Genomic DNA, 27,901 nt, shown 5'->3' with positions numbered 1-27,901 from the left:
ACGGTGGCCGAGCCCGGGGTCGGTTCCGGGTACACTTCGGACGCCCAAGCAGCAGGGCTGCAGTGAGCCTGAGGTGGCTCTTGAGTGAGTTCCCTGTCAAAGAGCCAGCGGTGCAGAGGAACCCCCAGGGTCTCCTGGCGCTCCCTGAAATGCGACATCAGCGTGCACTTTGTTCTTTGCGTTCCCTGGTAGCAAGGGAAGGACAGCTGGCCCCGTGAGCCTGGGCACTGGACCCCGCCACCGTTCGCCCCGTGTCGGCTTTGCACACGCAGCTGCAGTTTTCCATGTTCTCGGGGGCTGCAGAGGTGGAATCTGGAAGGGGAGCTCTGCTTTGCTGCAGGTGTAGTGGAGGTCACGGTTATTGGCATGCATTCCGTATTTAAAGCGCGTGTAATCAGAAAACAGTCTCCGAAAGGCGATGTTTGAAGCGCTCAGCAGAAAGAAGCCTTTTATTCAGCAGTCTTACTGGACATTTTGTAACTGTTACTGTCACTTTTTTGAATTGCGCTTGTTCTCCAGGGCATCTTGCCTTGGCTTATGTTTTGTCAAAGTTTCTGGGCTCAGTCTTTGTTAAGGTTTTCTAAAAGAAAGCGAAAAAGGCAAAATTGGTTTGCTTTCCAGTTCTCCGATTTAAAATTTTAAAGCTCAAACTCATGTGTAGGTTTATGTTTTATTAAACTGGTAAAAAGTAAAGCACCTCGCGTGCATGGCTGCAGATTGTTGACTATCATCCCTCTCAACATCAATTTTCAAAAGACTTAATTTGCCAAATTTTCTTGATGTTTCTTGCTTTCCAGGGACTGCTAAACCTGGGAAGTTTGAGGGATACAGCTTGATCTACTTCCTGTTTGAAGGTTCTAGCAGTCATCATGATACTTTTCCATACGCAAGGGAACAGTCTTTTTCAGTGTTGCAAAACACAGTTGGAGTGATTTCCCCACTCCTCTCACACCCTAAGTGAAAACTCAGCTTCGCTCTAACTGTCACAAGTTGAATTCCTTCTCCTGTGGAATCTTTGAAGAAAGTGGTGGTGTAGGCTGTTAACCCAGGCTGCTCTTAGTATCCGTGTAAAGCTCATGCATTAAGCCTGCCTCGCTTAGGAAAAAACAAAAGCATTTTGTAGGCAAAGTTGAATGTGGCAACTTTCAAGCTTTCAAGTGTTTGACGCAAATCTAACATTGGTTTCTTTGCATTAAGTAGTATTACAGTTTTAGATTATCAAAGGAGCCCTTTTAGTACGAGGCCCGTGTGTGTCTTACGGGCCTTTTTGCAGTGGGCGAGGCGTCCTGAAATTCACCTGGCTGTCTTGTAAGCCTCCGAGTGCGGCACCTTGCTCTTCTGCTACCCACAGTGCCTACTGCTAAGAGTCCCTGCGTCACGTATTCCGCCACAGTGGCAGACCATTGCCTTGTGTTGGGGCCCCAAAACAGATTCATACTTACAGTGCCAGTGCAGTGGCATGCTAAATAAATGTTCTTTTTTTTTTTTTTTTTTTTTTGAGAGAGAGTCTCGCTTTGTTACCCTGGCTAGAGTGAGTGCTGTGGCGTCAGCCTAGCTTACAGCAACCTCAAACTCCTGGGCTTAGGCAATCCTACTGCCTCAGCCTCCCGAGTAGCTGGGACTACAGGCATGCGCCACCATGCCTGGCTAATATTTTCTATATATATTTTAGTTGGCCAGATTATTTCCTTCTATTTTTAGTAGAGTCTTGCTCTTGCTCAGGCTGGTCTCGAACTCCTGACCTTGAGCGATCCACCTGCCTCAGCCTCCCAGAGTGCTAGGATTACAGGTGTGAGCCACCGCGCCTGGCCAATGTTCATTTTTTGTGTGAACTGAATGCTGAGACATTTTTAGTCATTGTAATTTGATGTCATAAAGCCTCCAATAGAGGGTTTAAGATATTAGTATTTTCAGAGCAGGAGTCAAATTATAAATTATAACAACAGAATAATACTTGTTATTCATGAACTGTACATATTGATAGCACATCTCAGCTACAGATATTTGTCTTTAGGTGTAGCAGAGAATAGAGCAGAGGTAAATATCAGCATTTTTTTAGTTCATTATTTTTTGTTTAAAGGAATGAATCTTATAAGATATTAAATATACTCTAGAAATTAGTGTTTAGAGAAGATAAACTTCCAGCAATTTATCAAAAGCAAGTTATTATAAAATTAATTTTAGCTTATATGAACCTTTCAAGATCCAATTTTAGTTCATTAAAGAAACTCTTAAAATGCAGCAAGTCCGTATATCTTTGAATTTCAACAAGAAATTCACGGCGGGGGGGGGGGAGTTTTTATTGTCCTGTAGCGTATAATAAACACCAGTTCATCCGAATGCTTGGGAGACTGATAATTAATTGTGTTTTGAAATTAAGCCCTGTGTGCCCTACGCTGCAGCGTGTCCCACATGTGTTCCATGGAGGAATTTGTGGATTGTTAATCAGTATTACCTGAAAGAAGAGTTCCATGGTCAAGTAAGTTTGGGAAATACAGGTTGAACATTCCTAATCTGAAAATTGGAAATCCAAAATGTTCCACACTCTGAAACTTGTTGAGCGCTGACATGATGCTCAAAGGAAATGCTCACCAGTGCATTTCAGATTTTGGATTTTCACATTAGGGATGCTGACCTGGTTAAGTATAACACAAATATTCCAAAGTAAAAAACAAATTCTGAAATCTGAAACCCTTCTGGTCCCGAGCATTTGGGATAAGGAATACTAGATAACCTATACTGGCTCCAACTACATTCGTCAGAGTACTTTCATCCAGGACTTGTCAGAGAACTTAAATTTCTTTTTTTTTTTTTTTTTTTTTTTTTTTTTTGAGACAGAGTCTCACTCTGTTGCCCAGGCTAGAGTGAGTGCCGTGGCGTCAGCCTAGCTCACAGCAACCTCAAACTCCTGAGCTCAAGCGATCCTCCTGTCTCAGCCTCCCGAGTAGCTGGGACTACAGGCATGCACCACCATGCCCGGCTAATTTTTTCTATATATATTTTTAGCTGTCTATATAATTTCTTTCTATTTTTAGTAGAGGTGGGGTCTCGCTCTTGCTCAGGCTGGTCTCGAACTCCTGAGCTCGAACGATCCGCCCACCTCGGCCTCCCAGAGTGCTAGGATTACAGGCGTGAGCCACCGCGCCCGGCCTTAAATTTCTTAAAATGCTTTGTGAATCTGTAATTGCTGTTTGGAGTGTGCAGCATTTCCTAAACTTTTTGATTATGAAGTCTTTTTCTTGAGGCAGGCCACATGCCAAAACCTGATTCCTTATGTGAGCTACCAATATTCAAAGTAGAAGAAATATACTTAACAGTAAAAACAAAATGTAATTTGCTTCTTATTGATTGCAGAGGTACTTTAGAATCTTGTAGTGCCTTAGGCTAGGTTGTCTGTATGAACTGATTTAAGTATTAGTAAAAATCCTCTCTGGCTGTTTGTTCAATTCAGGAGTTATAGTCTGTGTGGTTACAGATAATGAATGCTGTGTTCAGTTTGAACACTTACAGTTTTGTTTATTTTTAATCAGTGTGAGTTTTAACTGTAACATTTCAGTATTTTCTTGTCAGTCTTTTTACCCCACTTCCCCTTTCCTTAGCTAGGACTTGAGTTGTCCTTGGGAGATTTTCAGGTGGTGTTAAGGGGGACCCTGTGCTCACCCTCCCTCGTGTTCCGCAAAAGCCCATTTCACGCTGATTGCTACAGCCCTCTGGCTGATCAGCTCTGTGAGGTGGCCATGGCCTCTGTTTTGTTCACTGCTGTATCCCCCAGGCCTGGTGCACAGAAGGCCTTCCATAAACATTGGCTGCATTTGAGAATTGCATGAACCAGGCTGTAGAAGTGGAAAATCCACCCAGGTTTTGTAAAGTAGGAGAAGAAGCAAGTTTTAACTAGATTAGAGGCTGCTAAGAGTGGACTTGGTTTTGTGGAAGAGTCTCTGCTTATTGCTTTTCAGAGCACTGTAGGTGGTAATAATATATTTCCACCCTGGTGAGCTGAGTAGCTTTCCCTAGGAAGAGTTAAGGATTAGTGCAGCTGGGTGGGCAGGACAGAGCAGGTGACAGATAATAGTGCTGCCACACACTAACCTCTAACCAGGTGTTACTGCCTCCCCCACTCAGGTAAGATCCTCTCAGAGGCTTTCCCATTTGTCAGTCTCGATTGGCTTTGCCTGTCATTTATTCCTTCCATCTGCTTTGCTTTGCTCTTTACCCCCTTCTGCCCTCTTCCCGGCTTCCTCCTCGCTCTTTCTTTCTAGCACCTTCCTGCACACAACTGGCTGAACTGGCCGTCACAGTCAACCAAGGTTTCTTAGTGTTTCTTAGCTACGGAATAAAATTTCTTGCCTGTTCTTAATTTACCAAGTGGATTGATCAAAATTTCATATTTTTGTAAAGTAAAACAGTTTTCCCTTTGTCTGTGATCTGACTGAATTTTTTGCCCCTCCACTAGGGGTCTCTGACCCTTGCTAGTTTATATGAAATTACTGACGGTTTCCGTCTGAAAGTGAAGTTGAGAAAATGAGGCCGAACTTTCTGCTCCTGTCATAGCGACTGTAGTTTACCTCCGGAGCTCAGGGGTGGTGAGTTCCCTGATCATTGTGTTCTTACGCCTTTCGGTGCATAGAATCTTCCTGTCTTGCTAGGCCGAGCTATAAAGTTATTTCTTTTTACATTTTCTTGAATTTGTATTATATATAAAAATACTTTGCATTTGTATTATTTTTTTTAGTACTTGCTATCATTGCCACCATAACTTTTAAGTGTGAGTCTTAAGATAGACATTATGTCACAATTCTCTCAGCTCAGACTTGCCCCGGCCAGCTTGACCCTCTCCTTGCTGAAGCGACGGTTGTGATGTGATGGGGCCTGTGGTCCCTTCTGGCACAAATGTTTCCTGTCCAGTGGCTTTTGACACTGGTTTTCCTTGGCTTGCCCATTTGGATTGTGTTCTTTACTAGGGAGGGTTCATGATGTGAAGCAGACAGCTCAGAATAACCTAAACTGCCTTAAAGGACAGAATATTTTTAAAAATTAAAACAAAAGAAAAAATGAAAGGACAGAGGGAGACGTTCCTGAGGACATGAGTAAGCCCTCAGTCTCGCCCACGGTCAGAGGCTTTATCCTGGTTTCTTACAGTGCGGCGAGGCTGTAGGCCGAGACGGACTCTCAGGTTCTTAGAGAGCAGACTGTTCATGTTAGGAACACCCACCATTTCTTGAATGCCCTTATGTCACAAGCATTGCACTGGATGCCTGACAGATCATATCTCATGTAATCCTTGTAACCCTGTGAGGTGGCCGTTATCATTCCCTTTTGCAGATAAGACACCCGAGGTTAGAAACTCACCCAAGGTCATATAATTAAGCTGAGATTCAACTCCCTTGGTCCTGACTCTCACCCCGTGGGTGGTGGTTCTCTGTTAGCTACCTATGGCTGTTACATTTCCCATTCTCTGGCCTTCTGCTAAGCTGTGGATGTCTGAGGTCACCTGGGTTTTATTTAAGCAGGTATCCTGAATCTGCATTATCTGGATTTTGTCTTCCTGAGGAAGTTGGTTACCGTCCTACCTTAGGTTCCTGTGTTTGTGGAAGTTTCAGCCATCTTCAGCTCTGTCCCAGTTGACTCCTGAAGTCAGGCATGTTGTGACACCTCCAGCTGTCCTGTTTGCTGTCTGAAATGAGTTGGCAGGGCATCCCCTGGGAGTCTCTTTCCCTTCCCCTTCCTCCTGCTCAGGCTCTAGGCAGCCTTCCTTAGCCAGGAGCTCCCCAGGAGCTAGCTCTTTCCATTGACCTTTGCCTAGAGCTCCCCCACCTCAGTTCTGCATGTACCTCTCCTCCTAGAGTTATTCAAGTTCCAGTTGAATGCTTGCTTTATTTATTTATTTATTTATTTTGAGCATCTGGGTGCAGATGGGTGGAGGCCGAAAAAGGCGTCCACCTTGAATGCTTTCTTGAGCCTCTCGTTGGACTTGTGCTCTTTTCTCTGCTCTTAGGACAGTCCCCTGTGACCCTTGTGGGCCTAGGATTTGTATCTTGAACTTTCTGCTGAATTATTGGCTGCTTGAGGGCAAGGACTCTATTATTACAGTTCTCAAATAATCTTAGTATTATTACAGTTCTCAAAGCGCTTGGCACACTCAGTATACATTGGGATAAATACACAGGTCTCTAAGGCTGAAAGGGCTTTTATTCATGTTTCTTGGGTCTATCTCACCTTGTTAAATTTAACAAAATTGTTGGAGTGTGTTGTATGTATTTTAACAAAAAGCTCTAATACCCTTAAGCCAGTGATTAATCTGTGGAGTAATTAGTAAAGCTAAATTTAGCCAAGTTGGGGTTGAGCAATGTTCCTGGGCCCCTTCCTTCTGTTCTACTTTTGTTCTGCTGTGGTAGGAGGAGTGGTAGAATATAATGTCAGAGACCTGTTTTGACAAGTTTTGTATTACAGTTTCTGAGCTACAGGCGTCATATGTGGTTTGCCTGTCCACACAGACAGGAAGGATGTTGCAGATTTCCCAAACTTTGAGGATGACCTCAAAGAACTCGGGGATGAGGGGCTTGCCAGTGTTTTTGTTCTGTATGGGTTGGAAACACACCTTGGGTCTGTTGAATTCATCCTCTTTCCCTGTGTGTGTCTCCCTTTCATGTCCTATTAGTACAGCAGCTGCTTCAGCTCCTCTCTCTCTGCCAGTGGGACAGCCCAAAGGGCTGATGGCACAATGGCAGTTCCCATGTTGTCTTCAAATGTTTGGAGTTGATGGAAGTTCCCCAGGGAGGTGCTGTTGAAAGAATACAGGAGGGGCCAGAAGACGTGTCTTTTAGATGCAGTGGCTCATCCCTGTAATCCTAGCACTGTGGGATCCCGAGGCGGAAGGATTGCTTGAGCCCAGGAGTTTGAGGTTACAGTGAGCTACAATGCTGCCACTGGACTCTAGCAGGGTTACAGAGCGAGCCTCTGTCTCAAAAAACAAAACAAAAGAAAAAACAGCAAACAAAAACCCCAACAACTAGGTCATCTACAGCCATACCACTTTGAATGTGCCCAATCTCATCTGATCTCCGGAGCTAAGCAGGGTTGGGTCTGGTTTGCACTGAGGTGGGAGACACGCCTTTTAGATCCAGCTCCATCAGGCGTTGGCTGTGTGTTTGGCAAGTCCTGGTCCTGAGTTTTCTCAAGTGTAAAATGAGGCTAGATTACCTGAGGTTTGGTGAAGATCACTTAAAGTAATCTGTGTGAAAGTGTTTTATAAACCTTCCTCAAAGGCAGACCTGGCTTAAATATGTCTGCTTATTTTTTAACACAGATCTCTTTGTGTTTTTGGACTCTGTGTAAGTCCATAGTTTGTTCTTTTTTCTTGCTAAGTAGTATCCTATTATATGAATAAATCACAATTAACTTTTCCATTCTCTTGCTGATGGATACTAAGGCCATTTCTAACTTTTTGCTATTTGACTTAAGCTACTTTGAATATCCTAGGATAAATTGTTTTGTAGACATAGGCTTTCATTTCTCTTGGGTAAATACAAGGAAGTGGAATTACTGGGTCATAGGATAGGTATATGTTTAGTTTTTTAAGAAACTGCTTGACCATTTCTCAAAATGGTTATACAGTAATACACTCATACCAACAGTGTATTAATACAATAAAAGTTGGGTTGCTCCACATCCTTGTCATCATTCAGTATTGTAGTGTTAGGATATCTATGTTGATTTTCATCCACAGTTCCTGTGGAGCTTCATAACTCTCAGAGTCCTTGTTATAATGTTGGGTGCTTTAGGCCTCAGGAAACAGTGTCCTTCTATCTAACCTTCTCCTGTCTTCCTTTCTCCTGCTCAAGACATGATTCTAATCTGATTGTGGCTCAGAAGGCCCTCATTCCCGAGAGGGTCCTGCCCCATACCCTGGAGGATGGAAGGCCAGGAAGAATCTGGACAGGCCTTGCTGGATTTAGATCGTGCGCTTTTTGTCCGATCACATTTCTACACAGTTGTCAATGATGCCTATGCAATGAAGCCTCCATAGAAACCCAAGAGGACTGGGTGGGTAGCTGAACACCAGAAGGTTTCTGGAGGGTGGTGTGCCCAGGGAGGGCATAGAAGCTCTGCCCCCACTTCCCCCATACCTTGCCCTGCACATCTCTTCATCTGCATCCTTTGTGATACCTGTTATACTAAATCGGTAAATGTAACTGTTTCCCTGAGTTCTGTGAACTGCTCCAGCAAATTAATGGAACCCAAAGAGGGAGGGGGTCATGGCAACCCCAACTTGAAGCTGGTGGGTCAGAAGCTCCAGAGATCTGGACTCGCCCCTGGTGTCAGGGTGGGAATGGCGGTGGGGTGGAGTGACACATCTTCGGAACTGAGCCCTCCCTCTATGGGATCTGACACTATGTCAGCGTAGATAGTGTCAGAGTTGAATTAGAACTGTGGTCCCCAACCCTGGGCCCAGTACCAGACCATGGCCTGTTAGGAAGCGGCCTGTTAGGAAGGCAGCTGCCCATCACTGTCATGAAACTTAGGAACTGGCCTCACAGCAGGAGGTGAGTGGCAGCTGAGCCTCTCATCTGTGTCATCTGTATTTACAGTCCTTCCCCATTACTCGCATCACTGCCTGAGTTCTGCTCCCCCACCCCCATCCGTGGAAAAATTGTTTTCCATGAAACTGGTCCTTGGTGCCAAAAAGGTTGGGGACTGCTGAATTAGAGGACTTCCAGCTAAGTGTCCGCTGCTTAGTGTGTGGGGAAAAGCCCCAGATTTTGTCACAGAAGGCCTGTTCTGTGTTGATTGCTGTGGAGTTTAGCAGAAACCTTGGTCTGAGGGGTGTTTTCCCAAAGCAGGTGTTAGTATTTTCACGTTAGCCATTCTGGTGGCTAACACCAGATTTGCATGTCCTTGATGGTTAATGACTTTGAGTACTTTTTCATGTTCTTATTGATGATTTACTGTATAAGTTTTTTGAAGGTTATTTTAATACTTTTTTTATTAAAAGGAAATAGAAATATCAAGACCTCTGGGTAGGGAAGGACTGAATAAGCAAGTTACACAAGGTATAAAGTACTTTACTATAAAGTAAAGAATTGATAAATTTAACTATGTTAAATAAAGACCTTCTCATCAAAAGAGAATGAAAAGGAAAGCCAGACACTGGAAAAAGATATTTGCAATGCATAATCCCAATCAAGGATTAGTATTCAGAATATATATAGAACTGCTACAAGTCAATAAGAAAATGACAGTCCAGTTGCAAAATGGGCAAAGATTTGGGCAGGCACGTCACTGAAGAGGAAACCAAATGGCTAATAACTCTACCCAAAGATGTTCAACCTCATTGGGAAAATGCCAATAAAAGGCACAAGGAAGTAACATTTTATACCCACCAAATTGGCAAACATTTAAAAGCCTGACAGTATTTTGAGGAATTCCCCAACAGTAGGTAGAAGTGTAAATTAATTCCACCAGGGATTAATTCCACTGGGCGGGCAGGGAACCATTGTCATTACCAAGTAGAGTTGAACATGTTGCCCTGTGACCTAGCGATTTCACTCCTAGAAACTCTTACACATCTATACTGGAAACACGTCCTAGAATGTTGAGAACAGCATTGATTTTAATTGCAAAGTTTCCTGTAAAACCCAAATGTCCATTAACACCGTAATGGATGACCAAGCTGTGATATGCTCTAAGAAAGGAGTACTTTACACCTGTGAAAATGAATGAATTCTAGTTCTAGGTGTCAACCTAGATCGATCTCCAAAACTTCATGTTTAGAGAAGGAAAACATTAGAGAAGAATTTATAAAGTATGATTCTTTTTATTTAAAGATTAAATAAACAGATTTAAGAAAAAGATTAAATGAAAAGATTAAGTAAACAGTGTATAGGAATATACATAATACACACATAAACATAGATGTTAAAGCTGTAAAGAAAACCAAAGAAATAATTATTATAAAATTCTGTTAAGGAAAGAAATTTTATTTTAAGGACTTAAAATGGTTAACAGGCTAATGTGAGTACTTTATATTGAGGATATTGGAGGAATATGCCCTGCCCTGCCCTGAAGGAACAATTAGTCCTTTCTGGAAAGGTGGGAGTCGTCTCTGACCTGGAAGTGATGGAGGTGCCAGTGGGAGGGTCAGTAGCGTGGTCTGGATTGGTCATAGGCCCAGAGAGAGGAAGGGAGGGAAGGGTTTGACAAGGGCTAAGGACACTGGGAGGTTCTGGAGAAGTTATCCCAGCTAAGGGAAAGGGTGGGAGTGTTTGTTTAGACTGTGAGGAAGGTGAGGAAAGATAGGAGAGAAGGCCTGAAAGCCAGGTTGAGGATATTTGAAGTCCATGCTGTAACCTCAGAGAACTTCCAAAGGCTTTTCACTTTCGTATTTTATGCAGATTAGGTCACAGGCAGAAATTGCAGTGAGTGGGTAAGGGGCAGCTAGAGGTGGGCACTATCCAGGGCCTGTTGCAGTGGTTCAGACAGTAGGTGTGAGCAGGTATAACTAACTTATTCCTCTTTCTTTCTTTCTTTCTTTTTTCTTTTCTTTTCTTTTCTTTTTTTTTTTTAATTCTACTGGCACTGAATTGAAGCTCGAGGTATAAGTAATTTAGCGCTGTGGTTTGGGAAAGGAGGGAATGAGTGAAGGAAAAACTGACAGGCTGGACACAGACTGGGTTGGGAAATTGGTGGGGCGAGTGGAGGGTGACTCAGAGGTTGCGGTTTGCCAGCTTAGGACTGTGATAACCTGCCACACAAGCCACAAGGCTGGATACCATTTTTATACATCATCTTATTTGATGTTTCCCAAAGCCCTGTGAGGTAGAAAGGAGGGATTTTATTTTTCCTGTTTAAGACATAAAGAAGCAGACATTCAGAGAATGAACAACTTGTCCAAGTTTGTGGTGGCCACTTACAGAAACAGGTTTGCTGTCACAGCATAGGGTAGAAGTCAGAGGAGAGAAAGGGAGTTTTTTAAAGAGGCTTTCTCATCGTTTGGTTCTGGGTTCATTTGATAAAAGTCAGCTTTTACTCTTCCTGATTGTAAACGTCATGTTCATTATAGAAAACTTGAAAAGTATAGAAAAGAACAAGGATCACTGAAATTGCACAAGCAGGAGGTAACTTCTTATAAAATGGTGGTGTGTTTCCTTCCATCCTGGTAGATTGTCTTAAGGAAGTGTAATTAACAATTATTTTTTAAACAGTTTTGTTCGTTAGTTTTAGGAAACATTTAGCCATATTTCTTCAAGTGTTATTCCCTTATGTTTTCTCATTGCTGTTCTTCTGCACCTCCCTCCAGAAGACAGCATTTAGACCTGTCCTTCATGTCTCTTCACTTTTCTTTTACTTCCCCTCTGTGCGCTCACTTCTGGGAGGATGTTTTAGGTCAGTCTTTTAACTCATTAATTCAGTCCTCAAGGTCTACTTGGCTCTTTAGCCCAGTGAGCTTTTAAATTTGACAGTTTCTTTGTGTTCAAGATTTATGGTTCTCTTTTCATAACTACTTCTTCATGTTCTATGGTTGCAGCAGACTCCCTTATCTCCTTGAGGGTGTTAATTATACTCACTTTCAAGTCCTATTCTGATTGCTGTTTATTTAAAACACTTTTTTATTGACTTGTGCAGTCAGCAAAGTGTACAGAATCCCTAGGGGTACAGCTTGATGAATTTTACCTATGTATGTCCCCATGTGACTGCCACCGAAATCAAGAGAGACCGGTTCCAGCATTCCAGAAGGCTACCAGGTGGCTGTTCACTGTTTTTAACATTTTGTTTTGAAAAATCTCAAACATACAGCAATCTTGACGGAATTTCACAGTGTACCCTTGTGTACCCAATGCCTGTGTTTTACGTTAGCATTTTATTATACTTGCCTTATCACAAGTGTCCATCCGTGCATCCTCTGTCTATCCATCTTCTTTTTGTTTGCTACATTTTGAAGTAATTGTCCCTGTATCGGCAGAAACATTAAAAATAATAAATAAATAAAATACTAAAACAAATTAAAAAAAAACCATTTTGAAGTAATTGCAGATATCACTATAGTTCCCCTTAAATATTTTCAGCACGCATATCATTAATTAGAGGTCAATATTTGTTTAGAGTTTTTCTCTTTTGAGGTAAAATTTACATACAGTGAAATGCACAAGCATTTAGTGTACATTTGCTGAGTTTTGACAAATGCATACATATATCTGTGTAATCCAAACTTCTGTCAAGGTATAGAACATTATCACACCAGAAAGTTCCATCATGCTCCTTATCAGGCAGTCTCTCCCTGGCGTTCCTGCAGCCACCTTTCTGATTTTTTCCCACTGTAGATTAGGTTTGCATGTTCTAGAACTTAATATAGTGGAGTTTATAGTATATAATCTTTTATTTAAGACTTCTGCCACTCAGTATTACATTTTTGAGATTGATCCATGTTTTATGTGTCTGTAGTTCATAGTATTGTTGACTGTTAATCTTTTTTCTTTTTTTGAAATCCTGTATGGAAGAGTGACTATTAACGTTTAAAAGCTCATCATGTTGTTAAATTACCCCCCCACCCACATTTTAATCTCATAGGAGCATGTGTGAGAGTGCTTTTGTCCCCTTTGACAATCTGATCGTGAGAGGTGGTATTTTAGCTTGAATTTATTTCACTAATTGTTTATTATCTTTTTCCCCTCAAACATGTTTTGGACACTTGAACTTTCTCTTCTGTGAGTTGTCAATGTGTGTTGCCTATTTTTGTATTTGGGTTTTAGAGTTAAAAAATTTATAAGGACTTTCTAATATGTTTGGAAGTTAAGTTTTGATCTCTTGTGCATATTGCAAATCCATTTTCTTTAATGAGCTTTTTCTTTTTATTGGCTGTATTATTTAAAAAAATTGTATATATTTTATATTTTTATCCAATTAAATCTAGCAGTCATAATTTTGTTTTTCATTCGATTTATAAAATATCTTTTATTTAAGAAGCAGCATATACGCCATGTAGAAGATTTGCAAATTCTGAAATAGTTTTTATCCCCTTGAGATCATTGATTGTAACATATTTGTATGTTTCCAGATTTTTTTCTATGTGCATATACATGTGTATTCATGCACATTTTCACTGAAATTAGATCATATAGTACATACTGTTTTTTAAAAATTGTAGTAAAATATGCATAACGTAAAATTTATGATTTTAATTTTTTTTTTTTTGAGAGATAGGTTCTTGCTTTCTCACCTAGCCTGGAGTGTACTGGTGCAATCATAGCTCACTGCATCCTCCAACTTCTATGCTCAGGTGATCCTCCTGCCTGAGCCTACTGAGTAGCTAGGACTACAGGCACATGCCACCACACCCAGCTGATTTTTAAACTTTTGGTAGAGATAGGGCCTTGCTTTGTTGCCCAGGCTGGTCTTGAACTCCTGGCTTCAAGCGATCCTTCTGCCTTGGCCTTCCGAAGCACTGGGATTACAGATGTGAGCCACTGTGTCCACCGGTTTTAATAATTTAAAAGTGTACAGTTCAGTTGCATTAAGTACATTCATATTGTGCAACCATCACCACTATCTATCTCCAGAACATTTTCATCTTCCAAAACTGAAACTCTGTACCCATTAAACAATAACTCCTCATCTCCTCCTCCCTGCCCCTGGCAACCACTCTTCTCCTTTCTGTCTGTAGGAATTTGATTATCTAGGTGTGTCATATAAGTGGAATCCTACACTGTATTTGTCCTCTTTTTTTTTTTTTCAAATCAGAGTATTACGGGGATACAAACGCTTTGGTTACATAAATTGCCCTTGCACCTCCCAGCAAGCGTGCCCATCCCCCAGACAGCACACAGTGCATCCGTTAGGTGTGGATTTACCCATCCCCTCTTCCCGCCCACCTGCCTGACGCCCTGTGAATGTTACTTCCTATATGTGCACCATAGTGTTGATCAGTTAGTACCGATTTAATGGTGAGTACATGTGTTTGTTTTTTGATTCTTGTGATAACTTCACTTAGAAGAATGGGCCCCAGCTCAATCCAGGGTAATACAATTGGTAGGTCATCACTTTTTTATGGCTGAGTAGTACTCCATGGTATACATATGCCACATTTTATTAATTTGCTCATGTATTGATGGGCACTTGGGTTGTTTCCACATCTTTGTGACTGTGAATTGTGCTGCTATAAACATTGAAGTTCAGATGTCTTTTTTATAGAATGTCTTTTTTTCCTTTGGGTAGATGCTGAGTAATGGGATTGCTGGATCAAATGGTAGATCTACTTTTAGTTATTTGAGGTATCACTGTATTTGTCCTCTTGTGACTGGCTTATTTCATTTAGCATAATGTCCTCAAGGCTCATCTGTGTTGTAGCATGTGTCAGAATTTCCTTCCTTTTTAAAGCTGAATAATATTGCATTGTATTTCTATACCACATTTTGTTCATCTATTCATCCATTGATGGACACGTGGGTTGCTTTCAGTATTATGAATAATGCGGCTGTGAACAGGGGAGGATGTATGTTCTCGAGTGCCTGCTTTCAGTTCTTTTGGGTATGTACCTAGAGTGGAATTGCTGAATCGTGTGCTAATACCGTTTTTAATTTTTTGAGGAACCACCATAAGTACATACTGCTTTGCAGTGTACTTTTTTCAGCCAACAATCTGCACATTTCTATTTCAGTCTTTTTAGAAATCTTAGCTAATATCTATATCTTAGTATACCAATATCCCCTGATTCCAGAAATGTCCCCTGCATTGCATCTGCTTATGACTCTTACATTTCTTTTAGTCTGGCACCTCACGCCCCCACTTTTAAAGACACAGACTTGTTAAAGAGGCCTGAGCAGTTGTGCCCCACCTTGTTTTCTGTTGTGTCATTTGGCATTCCCTCTTTCTGCCATATTTCCCATAACTGGAAGTTGTGTCTAACGTGGATTCAACTTCAGGAGTTTGGCTAGAATACATCGTTGGTGATTCAAGAATCACCTGAGAAGACATGCAGTATCTGATTGGCCATTACGGATGCTGAGATTGGCCATTGAGTTAGGATGATGACAGTCTGATCCTTCCACTGCTGGATGATTAGGTCCCCCTCCTATGACCAGAAAGGGATCTGTGTGGCATTTGGCACTATACAAATGTTCACTTCACCATAGGCTACTCACGTGAGGCTTATCTTTTCTTCTTATTCTCTTAGTATTAATTGATAATTCTTATCTAAAATAACAGTTCTGGCCGAGCGCAGTGGCTCACGCCTGTAATGCTAGCACTCTGGGAGGCCGAGGCAGGTGGATCGTTTGAGCTCAGGAGTTCGAGACCAGCCTGAGCAAGAGCGAGACCCCGTCTCTACTAAAAATAGAAAGAAATTACATGGACAGCTAAAAATATATATAGAAAAATTAGCCAGGCCTGGTGGCGCATGCCTGTAGTCCCCGCTACTCGGGAGGCTGAGGCAGTAGGATCACTTGAGCCCAGGAGTTTGAGGTTGCTGTGAGCAAGGCTGACGCCAGGGCACTCTAGCCAGGGCAAGAGAGCGAGATTCTGTCTCAAAATAAATAAATAAATAAATAAAATAAAATAATAGTTCTGATTAGAGTTAATGAAGGATGTTTCCTAATTCAGTTACATTTCTACATGCAGTAGTTGGTGTTCTATAAAGTAGAAGTTTCCTTCATCAGTTGGGGTTATATTAAATATAGTTCTTATTGGAGAGTCAGGATAAATAATACATTTTTTCCTTCAGTTAACAATTTTAAAGGTAAGGAGTTTGCTGCCTCAGATGGTAAAGAACATGATGGATTTTTTTCTGGATTTCACTGTTGTTCAATTTAGTTGTGGACATAGGGATTTTCATTGGGTGTTTGGATGGGTCTATTACAGTCTTTTTTTTTTTTATAAGACAACTTTGGCTAGTTGGGCTCCTTCATATTGACTCTTATGTGCTTTCAACATGATCCTATTAATCTTTGAAAGCACAACTAGTTGTCCCAGGCTCAGGCATGGGCCTTTTCTCCAAGGTGCCCTGATTCCTCTTAGTGGGAAATAGTGTTGGAAACTATAATTTGGGTACGACAGGTACTCATTAGTTGAGGATTGACATTGTTTTCGGGCCATTTTAGTGAATAAATCTGAAAAATATACACATCAAAACCTCCCAGAACTATGTATTGATATTACTTTTCAATTTAGATTTAATAATTCAGTGTCTTATTTGAGTATGTTTGATTTTATAATTGTATCCCTTTTCTCTTACATTGACAACTTTGGTTTGCTTTTAAGCTCAAGGCTTTATCCATCCAGATATATAATAGTTAAGTATTCATTCATACATTTAAATTTTATTTTCTTTATAGTAATGGGTTGCTTAATGACAGGACTACATTCTGAGAAATGCATTGTTAGGCGATTTTGTCATTGTGCAGACATCATAGTGTACTTACACAAACATTTCATAGCCTACTGCACGCTGAGGCTGTATGGTGTGCTCTGTTACTCCTGGGTACAAGCCTGTACAGCATGTTACTGTACGGAATACTGTATGCAGTTGGAACAGAATGATAAATATTTGTGTATCTAAACATAGAAACGGTACAGGAAAAATGCACCATAAAAGATAAAAGATGGCACACCTGTGTTGGGCACTTACCATGAATGGAGCTTGCAAAACTGGAAGTTGCTTTGGGTGAGTCAGTGAGTGAATGTGAAGGTCTAGGACATTACTGTACACTGCTGTTGACTTTATAAACACTGGTCACTTAGGCTATACTAAATTTATTAAAACAGTTTTCTTTCTTCAATGATAAATTAACCTGAGCCTACTGTAACTTTTTAAGTTTATGAACTTTTAAATATTTTTAACTTTTTGACCCTTTTATAGTAACACTTAGCTTAAAACACAACTCCTATGTTAACAATGCCTTCTTCTGGACTAGTTCCTGAAGGACCTGCCTGAGCCTGTTTTACAGTGAACTTTTTAATAAGTGGAGTACACTGTAGTGATAAAAAGTATAGTAAATTTATAAACCAGTAACATAGTCATTTACTATCATTCTCACGTATTACATATGAAACTTAATTGTATGTGCTATACTTTCATACGACCAGCAGCACAGGTTTGTTTACACCAGCATCACCACAAACACGTGAGTAATGTCTTGCCCTAGAATTTTATGATGGCTACGATGCCACTAGGCGACAGGAATTTTTCAGCTCCATTATAATCTTAAGCACCACCATCATATATGTTGACCTTTGTTGGCCAAAATGTCATCATGCAGTACATAACTGTATATTCTTTCATTTTTTAAGCCAATCAAATTTAGCAGTGGGGCGTTGTATACCAACTTTAGTGACACGAATGTTCATAAGTTCTGATAATCCACTACCAAATGCACTCTCATCAAGCAGTTTTACTGTATCAGAAGCAGTAAAGAAATTGAATACCTGGAATTTCTCAGCTTGGATGTCATTAGCGAAGTTTCTTGATGATTGCTAAGTGGCTCTGTTTTCATTTCAAAGACAAGTACGGATACCTGTTTTCTCTTCTTAGTTTGTAAGTGTACATTCAGAGTTGGAGTTGACACGCAGTGAAACCTAAAGTATTTACTTAGTCATTCATGGCATATGTGATCAGCTTCCTTTGCTGTCCTAACATTTTTTAGATAAAAGCAGGAAATGTTCCCTTTTCCTCCCCAAGTCATTATGCCATGTGTCTTTGTTATTCTAGAGTTAAGAAACAGGGTCTTGAAAAGCCAAAATTTCTATGTAGAGTGAACGATAGTAAAGCCCTGCCTTGGATGAAGAGGGCAGGTCTCGCATCAGCCTGGCCCTGTAGACCAACAGTGTTACCAAGAGGCTCAAAATGGCTGTGCGCGGTGTCACACCTGTAATCCTAGCACTTTGGGAGGCCAAGGTGGGAGGATTGCTTGGGGCCAGGAGTTCTATACCAGCCTGAGCAAGAGCGAGACCCTATCTTTACAAAAAAGAAAAGATAGAGAAAATTAGCCAAGCATGGTGATGCATGCCTGTAGTCCCAGCTACTCGGAAGGCTCAGGCAGGCGGATTGCTCAAGCCCAGGAGTTTGAGGTTGCTGTGCGCTATGATGATGCCACTGTACTCTAGCCCAGGTGACAGAGGGAGACACTGTCTAAAGAAAACCCAAAAGGCTCAGCATGCCTCTGTGGTGATAAGTGATAGTTGACTTTATAAGCAAACATATGCTCATTTCAATATTGACAAAAATCAGTGCTTCCATTAGACATTAATCTTTAGTGAGATTAGTTTCATAGACTATGAGTTAGGAAGTGTTTTAGTCGTCTTTGTCTCACTTAAACTCCATTACAGGCATTCTCTTGTCAGTTATCCATCTACACAGAGAATTGTAGTTTTGTACATTTTCATGATAAGGAGGTCACTGATTCTTTATTGAGCAATAAAATGTTGCCTTATTTATTCAACACATATTTAGTGCTTACTGTGGGCGAGGAACTGCACTGGACATTTGCCGGTAATGTGAAGATGAGTAAGATGTGGGCTCCCTTTTGAGATGATAAACTCACTAGGGGACAGGCTTGCCTCTAATAATTGTATGTGTCTCCCCCGCGCCTTGATTCTGTAATACCTGTTCAGCAATCTGAACACACCATTGCTGTGCTATAGTCAAAGAGGGCAGGGGAATCGGAAGCAGAAAACTTGGGTTCAAAGTGTGGCTTTGGCTTTGGTACTTGCTTAGCCATGTGAGCTGGGACAAACCATGTAACTTGTCTGTGAGCCACAGTTCCTCGTGTGAAATGTGGATGTGAGAGAAGGTGTGGGAAGATCCTTCTAATGTACCGTAAAAGTGACAGACTTTTCTTGTTTCTCTTTGCTTATTAAACAGAATGGTGTTTTCTGACCATTGGGTCAGTGAAGAAGCTGTGTTATCATCCTTTCAGTGCTGCTGAATGTACCGATAATGGAAAAATAAACAGCACTGCCCTGGTTTTCTGGTTGTAAACCCAAAAACCTGTTTTTACTGCCAAAAGCTATGTTTGCCTTCAGAGGCCAAGAATGTTTCTACAACGCAGGACAGCTTCAGATCCCATGGTGAATCTCTTGGGTAATCACAGGGTTTTGGTGTAGGTTCAGTTGTTCATAGGGCGAGCTTTGCTTGCTGTGCTCAGTTCCTGCTGGAGTGAAATAATGTAGGCTGGCTGGAGGTGGTCTCTGGTCAGGCTGTCATGAATTGAACTTGTTCTCCCAGGGTGCAGGCACTGGCTCATCGGAGCAGCGTGCCTGTCCCCTAGCCAGGCCCTGGAAGGACCTCCGAGCACGGCCCTTACACTGGGCCCTGGCTCCTCACCAGGTTGCCTTGGGGTCAGTGGTTTCTACATGGTGGCAATGAGGGCTTCGCTCCAGCCCTTCCCGTTCTTACATTTTCAACTACTGTAGAACCAGATTGCTCAAATAATGTGCCTTGTTTTTCTCTCCCATGAGGACATTTTCTGGAATTTTTATCTCACCTTCTCTGTTCTTCTGAACAACATGTCTTCAGACCTCATTTCTCTAGTTCCCGGATAACCAAAACCCACATGCGGGGAGGTCCAAGAGATCTCTACCCTGCACGCAGAGGTTCAGAGGAGGAGCAGGGAGAGCACATGCAACCATGACTGTGCCATTCCCATGTCTAGAACCTCCTGTGACTCCCCACTGCCAAATTTGGACTCCTTTCTTTGGCCTACAAAGCCCGCCTGGTGGGCTTTCAGCCCCTCTCCAGCTTCATCCTGTGCTTCACAACCTGGATGCCTCAGGCACTCACTTCCAGGGACTCGGTAACCTCTGGACTTGGTGTGGTTTCCTTGCCAAAGCTCTGCTGAGGGTTCCTCCCTGACTTACTCAGCAGAATTAACCAAGATCCTTGATGAAGATAGAGCTCTAAGAATGAAGTAGGTAACTGTAAGAGGAGGTATTTTATTTATTTTTTTTTTTTTGAGACAGAGTCTCACTCTGTTGCCCAGGCTAGAGTGAGTGCCGTGGCGTCAGCTTAGCTCACAGCAACCTCAAACTCCTGGGCTTAAGCGATCCTATTGCCTCAGCCTCCCGAGTAGCTGGGACTACAGGCATGCGCCACCATGCCCGGCTAATTTTTTTTTTTTCTATATATATTTTTAGTTGTCCATATAATTTCTTTCTATTTTTAGTAGAGACGGGGTCTCGCTCTTGCTCAGGCTGGTCTCGAACTCCTGACCTTGAGCAATCCACCCGCCTCGGCCTCCCAGAGAGCTAGGATTACAGGCGTGAGCCACCACGCCCGGCCTAGAGGAGGTATTTTATGTCTGGATGAAATGCCCTCAGATTTTTGTGTTTGTGGCATTCCATTCGAAAAACAAAAACAAAAAGCCAGGACTGAGATGAGGTGCAGGGTTCCAACTCTTAAGGCCATGCATGCTCAGAGGCTGGAGAGGTCCCTGTGGTGTGCTCCGGGATGGCTTTTGTCCTCCTGGCTGTTTCACTGTGGCTCTGAGAACCCAGAGAGTTGAAGGAGGTCAGCAGAGAAAGGATGGACATTCTGGGGCTGGAAGAGTGTGCTGGTGGCTGACACTGCCTAGCCTTGGTGAATTCCTGGATGCGGTCTGAGGCTGCCGAAGTGGCTTCCCCTTGTTCTTCAGATAACACCTGAAGAAGTTATCCTGTCATTACAAATCAAAGCTCTTCTGGATTTGATGGTGCACTGCTGAGTGTGGAGATCACTCATGATTGTGTGGGACAAACACCCTTTTCCATGATCAGCTTGACACCTGTTGTCATCTAGCTTGTGACACCTTATCTTATTAAAACATAGGTCACCGATCAACTAAGATTGATATAACAATTAAGCTATCGTATGTTGGCTGTTCATTATTAACTAAAACCAGGTAGTGTTCTAAGTACTTTGTGTGTATTAACTAATTTAATCCTTATGACAACCAGTGGGCTTGGTGTTGCCTTAAAACTTCACTTTTTAAGGACAACAAAACTGAGAAAAGTAGGCAGGTCTAAAGTGGCAGCACTTGGATTCAAAACCCACATAGCCTGTTTTCTGAGTCCATGTTATTAATGATGATTATATAGGAAAAACTAACTTTTTCTTTCTGTACTCAAATCATTCTCAGTACTTCACTTCTGCTGCCGGATATGTGGGAGTTTCTCCCACACAAAGCAATTTTGCAGTTTTCTGCAGACACCAACTGGGTGTCCTAGCAATCAATTCAATTCTGACATTGTAATTAGTGCAGATGGCACAGGTTAAGGGTTCAGTCCCACAAAACTGCCCCCCACTTGAGATGCCTGTCACAAGTAGTAGGTCCCCAGGTTACCCACGATTTCTGTCTGACTTGACTACACATTGGAGGTTTTTGTGATCCCCTTCTTGAGTTTTATAATTTGTTAGAGTGGCTCATGGAACCTAGGAAAACAGTTCACTTCCTAAATTACCAGTTTATTTCAAAGTATATATTAAGGATACAAATGAATAGCCAATGAAGGACATACATACGGCAGGGTCTGGAAGGCTCCCAAGCACAGGAGCTTCTGTCCCCATAGAGTTGGGTGCAGCATCCTTCTGTCTCATGAATGTGTTCTTGTTCACAAACCTGGAAGCTCCCTGAACCCATCGTTTTGGATTTTCCTGGAGGACTGATTACATAGGCATGATTAATTAAATCAGTGGCCACTGGTGACCAACTCAACTTTCAACCCCTCTCCTCTCCTCCGGGGGGAGGGTGTTCAAATTCCAACCCTTTAATCACATGGTTGGTTCCCTTGGCAACCAGTCCCCTCATCCTCTGGTTGTCTAGGGGGCTTTCCCTAAATTACCTCATTAACATAAACTCAGGTGTGGTTGAAAGGGCTTGTTAGGAATAAGAAGACACTTCTCTCACCTTGATTGGCCTGGAGCTGCTGCAGAGCTGTTTTAGGACAAAAGGCCAAGTATTACAACAAAAGATAAGCTGTGAGCCAGGAACTGTGGAATAAAACCAGAATACGTATTTCTTATTATATCAAAACTGTACTTTGGTATTTCTGTATTTTTCATTTTACTTTTTTTTTGTTTTGTTTTTTGAGGCAGAGTCTTGCTCTATTGCCGAGGTAGAGTACAATTGCGTTGTCATAGCTCACAGCAACCTCAAACTCCTGGGCACAAGCAATCTCCTGCCTCAGCCTCCCAGGTAGCTAGGACTACATGTACATGGGGGCAGGAGGAGAGACACCTGGCTGAGTTTCTATTTTCGGTAGAGATGGGTTCTCTCTCTTGTTCAGGCTGGTCTCGAACTCCTGAGCTCAAAGGATCCTCTCGTCTCTGCCTCCCAGAGTGCTGGGATTACCGGCATGAGCCACCAGGCCAGCCTCATTTCACTTTTTTGAGTTTAGTGAGATGTCACAAATTTTTGTGTGTTTTTTCAGATAATTTTCCTGATTGTATAGGTGAGGATTCTTTGTACTGCAAGTGACATGAAGCCAGTCTAAGCTAGTTGGAATTTGTGGCTCAGCATATCCTGGCTGACATAACCAGACTAAAGGAAGGACATGGGTACGTTGGCTTCTGGTACAAATGAAACCAGGACTCTTTCTCCATCTTTCCTTCTCGGTGGTGCCATCTTTTGTTCTCTTGGTTTGCTTTGCACTGCTCAGTAGGAAACAATGTCCTCCAATAGCTCCTGGCTTCACATTTCATAGCGTCATCAAGGGGGAGCCTCTTCTCTTAATTTCCATTTGGAAAGTCCCAGGGAAAAACCACGATGGGCCTAGCATGGAACACTTGCTCGGCCCGGTGGCCAGATCGTGGCCTCTGTGACGGGCAGCAACTTTCACAGAACGAGGTGGTTGGAAGAGGGGGAGCAGCCTCAGAGGAAGGGAGGTGCTGGCTAGATGGAGGAAGAGCAGCCCCTGCACTGGGGTTCCAAATGCTTTTTAGCTGAAGGACAAATACCACTGTTATGTGTAATGGCAGCTATTGTGCCTAGTTTCACTACAAGGCAGTTCATATTCTGAGTTACTAGAGAAACTTTCCATTTGCTCTGCTGAGAGAATAGATAACTTGTGGGAAAATTTTAACAAGATTTGATGTAGAAAGGGCTTCCCAGGTGACCCTCACTTTGTGTCGCCTGTCTAAAAGATATTTATAGGAATTACTCTGTGTTCCTCATCACTTCTCGTTTTGCCCAGTACTGTCATGGTTATCACTTGTTCTGTGTTTGCATTCCAGTGGTACGATCATTGCCTCCTGTGTTCTTATGTTTCTGTTTCATCAGCTAAGCCTGTATCTAGGGCAAGGTGCCCACTCCGAAGGTCTTAAAGTTTTTCACCTTAGGGTCTGCTGACTGTTGTAACAAACTGAAAAATATGCGAAAGGCTCAACCTTGACAGAAGTTTCTCAGTCACATAAAATTTAACATAGGTGTTCTCGATCAGTGGGGGACTGTCCTCTAAGTGGTGATTCCGAGACCAAGGCAAGGCGCCTTCCACCTGTGTCTGTGCCATCTTCATCACCTGGTTGCCAAGATCACTATGCTGTCTGCATGGACAAGCTCACAGAAGGGGACAGAACGTGGAGGGTCATGTGTGAGAGTTTTTTAAGAGTCGAATCTAGAAGTGGTCCACATCAGTTTGTTCACATTCCATTGGCCACATGGGCACAGCTAATTTCACTGAAGGCTGGGAAATGTGATCTAGCTGTGTGCCCAGGAAGAAGAGGAACTGGGTTTGAACAGCCAAGCAGTCTCTGCCACACTTCCTTGGTAACATGTGTCATTCTTCCCCTTTCCCCTTTTCCCCTTTCCCATGCATAGCACTTGTATAGTTTGGGTGGAATTGAGCCCACTGCCAGCTCCAGGATGGACCCCAGAATCCTTCCTGCCCCATTCCTGGTTCAGTAATCGATGGGCAACCCAGGCCTATGCCAGGCAGGACGTGGAATTCCTATGGTCCTAGTTATTAGTTCAGGGGCAGGCATGTGATATAAACTGTGCCAGTGAGACTGTGCAGTGGTTGGGGGAGAGGCCACCCTCACCCAGCCCTCTGCAGAGGACAAAGCCAATTCATGGGTGAGAAGAAGCTAAGAGAATTGCCGGGTCATAGAGTTAGAGTCCTACGGAACCTTTCCTGACGCTCGCAAGATGTGACTCTGGACTTTACTTTAGCAGGAGCCCGTAAATCCACTTTATTGCATAGGAATTTGAGATTAATTTTCTTTACTTACAACCACAAACATCCTGACTGATACACTGTATAAAATGGAAGGGGAACCGGGAGGAAGGGTAGAGTCTGCATCTCTAAGTTCTGCTTCCTTTCATTGCATATTTCTGTGATGTTTCTTTGACTGCTTGAACACAACCAAGCAGGGTCTGAGTTGGTGTTATCCTAGTCTGACTTCCCCATTCCCTGGAATTACAATGGGAATAATTATATTCTTTACTGTTCTTTTTTCTACCTTTAGACAATGATTTCTCTCTGTATTGAATGATGTAGGTACATAGTTCCTCTGAAGATTAAATTGACGTTCATGTTCTAAATTAACAGAATATAGTTCAAATGATTTCCTGTGTTTTAGTGACTTCTCTGAAGTTTGTCTTCTTATCAGGAAAGTATACTGACTAGATTTATCATACACTTTGAAGAAAACATTTGGTTTACAGCTGGGTATTCTCTCTATATTAGTATAGGAATTATTTAGATTTTGAGTCGAATGTTCTAAACCCTTTTGGAATTTGAATAATTTGTCAAGTTTATTGATTTTATAGCACCGCCATCTTGAAACAAATGCCATAGGCTGTTCCTGAAAGAACATTTTGAGAGAATTATGTGGTATTCAGTAAGGTAGTTAGAAATAACCTGGAGAGTATTAATATTTAGTGACTTGCTCAGGAAGCTAATTTGTACCACCAGAAGTCATTAGGTCAGCACACAGCCACCTCATGCACCTGCGGTGACAAGTGTAAACCATGGCTGGGTGCAGTGGTACATGCCTGTAATCCCAGCTACTCAGGAGGCTGACGCGGGAGGATTATTTGAGACCCACCTGGGCAACACAGCGAGAGGAAAGAAAATCATGGAAGTCCAGCCTGACGCATTTTTCTCAGCACGTGGAGGATAGCGGAGGGTGACACCCTGAGCATTAGAGCTGCCTTACCTTGCTTTGTTTCAAAAAGGAGTTGTGGTAACTCATAGTAAGATAACAAAACAAACGGAAAGGGGAGTCAGGGCCAAGGGAACATGGGGTGGACTGAGGAGTTAAGTCAGGAGTCAGGTCAGCATTGGAAATGTGAGCCACAGGGACATGCCTGGCTGCCAGGAGGCTGGGTCACACATTTGGCTCTGAGCTCTCACAGCCTGACCAAATAGGAAAACAGTTCGAGAATTCGGGAGACTTAAAACTAGCAAGAGACTCAGGAGAAGTACATTTTCTGAGCTGAAGCCTAAAGAAATTACTGTCCTGGGCTCTCTTGAGGGACAAGGCTCTCAACAGTGTTCCCGTAATAGACGTGGTGGTGAGTGTCCCTCAGTGCAAGCTGAGGACATGGCGCCCTGCACAGACTCCAGGTGGGGCCAAAGTCAGTGGGTGCAGCTGTTCAGCTAGTTGGATTCAGGACTTAAAATTTGGTCTGCTGGAAGCATGTGGTATTACCAATTTTTAATCTTGGCCAATTTTATTTAATTTCATGGGAGAGGTTAGTTTTTGGCCAAGTGTTTTGTCAGCCATCTGTAATTTCTCTTTTGTGTATTGTCTGTTTGCTACTTTGGTGATTTTTCCTTTTGGAGAATTGGAGTTTTTCTTTTTAATAAACTTGGATGGTTTTTTTGTTTGTTTGTTTGTTTGTTTGTTTTTTAAGAGAATGTTAGTCTTTTTGTCACGTATGGTGAATAACTTTTTTTCTAGTTTGCTCCTGGTAAACATTTTTAGGATTGCTCACTGAAATAGGAGGGGGACAGGCTACTGTATTGAGAGTGGGAGGATGGGGTTAGGGCAGTTGGCTTGGGAAGAGGGAACATGTGGGGTCGCCCTAGGAGGAGGAGAACAGTGGCTGGACACATGGGGAAGGCATCCCAGGCAGCGCTTGGTGCCCAGCTGCAGTGAGATGTTGTGTATTTATATTATATATTGTTCTTTCTCAGGAGTCTCTGTGCATGTACAGGTAGTGGCCCAGGGAGGTGTCAGAAGCCAGGGGACTTTGCTATGTTGGGGCAGTGAAATATGGGGTAATTCCATCTGCTTCAGTGTATTTTCAAAATTCCATTCTTAGTCTGCTAATATGTGTAATGATCTGCCTGGCTCCCCATTACTGCCTTTCTCCTTAGCTTTGGCTGCATTTATTTCACACCACCAGACCCTTCCTCCATACTGTGCAAATCCCTTCTCGCCCTCAGTTCAATTGGACAAAGTTAAAGTCATTCTGGTTGCACACTGTGGGCCTCCGTCCCACTTGTACTCACTGGGCCTTGTAGCTGTGGACACAGTCCCATCTAAAACTCCACTGCTCTGTGTCCCTGCTCCTACATAGCTGTAAGTATGGTCTTGCTCTTGTGCCCCATCCTGGCTACCAACCAGTGCTCCACTTTCCCCACAAATGGGGTCTTTTTTTTTTTTTTTTTTTGCATTCAGCCAAATCCTCTTCTGACCTCAGGTCCCAAGGATGAGAGCCTGTCCCTGGGCATGGATTTCCTCCCCTCTGCTGCTCTGCCTGAATCCTTTGCTGCCACCTTCATGCTACCCATGCGGCCCTGCCTGCTGAGCCATCTGCCTCTTGCTGAATGTCCCTAAGGCACTGTCTGCCACCAATGTCTGCGGGGTATACAAAGGGGCTTCCTCTCCCTGTGTCCCAGGAGTCAGGCACCTGCCCCACCTTGGTGAGCCTGGGAGGCTCCTTTGGCACCTCCTCCCAGTCCTTTGTCTCAGGGCGCCTGTACTGACAGTGAGCACTTGGGAGGGACAGGTTTTGAGTCCTGTGAAAAGAAAAAGAAAGGAAGTGTCCTCCACACAACTTCTGCCCTTTTTCCTCATTCCTCCTGGTGTGTTAAATTTGTGTGTGTGTGTGTGATGTTCTCTTGCTTAGAGGCTGAGGATATTCAAAGTGGAGGAGGGTAGAAGAGTTGAAAAGTGATTTATATTTTGTGACTAGGCAAAGTAATTTTAAAAAGCCAACCTATAGAGACCATTCTAGTTCTGTTCCACCTGTTAATACATTATAATACAAGTGATGTGAAAACAAGGCCTCTTTCTTTTGAAAGTAACTGTTAGAAAATGCTTTGAGGCTGTAGTTGATACAGCATGTTTTATAATCAGACCAAAAAATGTTATTCCTACACATTGTTTCCTATGACGTGGAAATAAGGATGGTACAGATCACTCTTCATAATGGAATTTGTTGTCCTAAGGGCTTACCCATTGCAGAAGTTAGGAATTTGGGGTGGTAAATAATAAAATTTATGTGAAAGAGTACACACAGGATTTCGGGCTGGGGAGGGACCATTGGCTGTAGTTTTTTCCTGGCCAGTTTTCATCAAAGTTTAGATTTTCTCCAGACTGTGGTAGGTTCTCTTTTCTGTTATGACAAAAACCAACCAAACAAAACACAAATGTCATATGCTGTTAGTAGGAATATAAATTAGTAAGATTACTTTGGAAAACTGTTGGCAACACTTACTGAAGTTGTAAATATGTACGTTCTCTCACCCACCAATTCTACTTCTAGGTCTATAGGCACCAGAAATGTGTGCATATGTTCACCAAAAGTCACATGCTAGAATGTTCGTTGCAGTATTATTGATACTAGTTAAAAACTAGAAATAACCCCACAGTCCATCAAAAACAGAATATATTGTGGTATATGTGGTCTGTGAAATTCTTGATAACAACGGGAATGAAAGTGTCATTGCTGCATGTCGCAGCATGGATGAATCTCATAAGCGTGGTGTTGAG

General features: G+C 42.5%; 1 protein-coding gene across 1 annotated transcript in view; it reads left to right on the top strand.

Annotated features, from left to right (window-relative positions):
• Positions 1-325: 325 nt before the first annotated feature.
• Positions 326-27,901, top strand: part of LOC138381927 (sodium/nucleoside cotransporter 1-like) — an 88,804-nt gene continuing 61,228 nt past the window's right edge. The window contains exon 1 of the mRNA XM_069466575.1: positions 326-340. The gene's annotated coding sequence lies outside the window, so the exon portion shown is untranslated. The remainder of the gene's footprint in view (positions 341-27,901) is intronic.

This window comes from Eulemur rufifrons, chromosome 3, assembly GCF_041146395.1.
Source record: "Eulemur rufifrons isolate Redbay chromosome 3, OSU_ERuf_1, whole genome shotgun sequence".
In the NCBI taxonomy this organism is placed as follows: Eukaryota; Metazoa; Chordata; class Mammalia; order Primates; family Lemuridae; genus Eulemur; species Eulemur rufifrons.
Note: the sequence above shows the minus strand (reverse complement) of the source record. Positions and strands in the feature narration are given on the sequence as shown.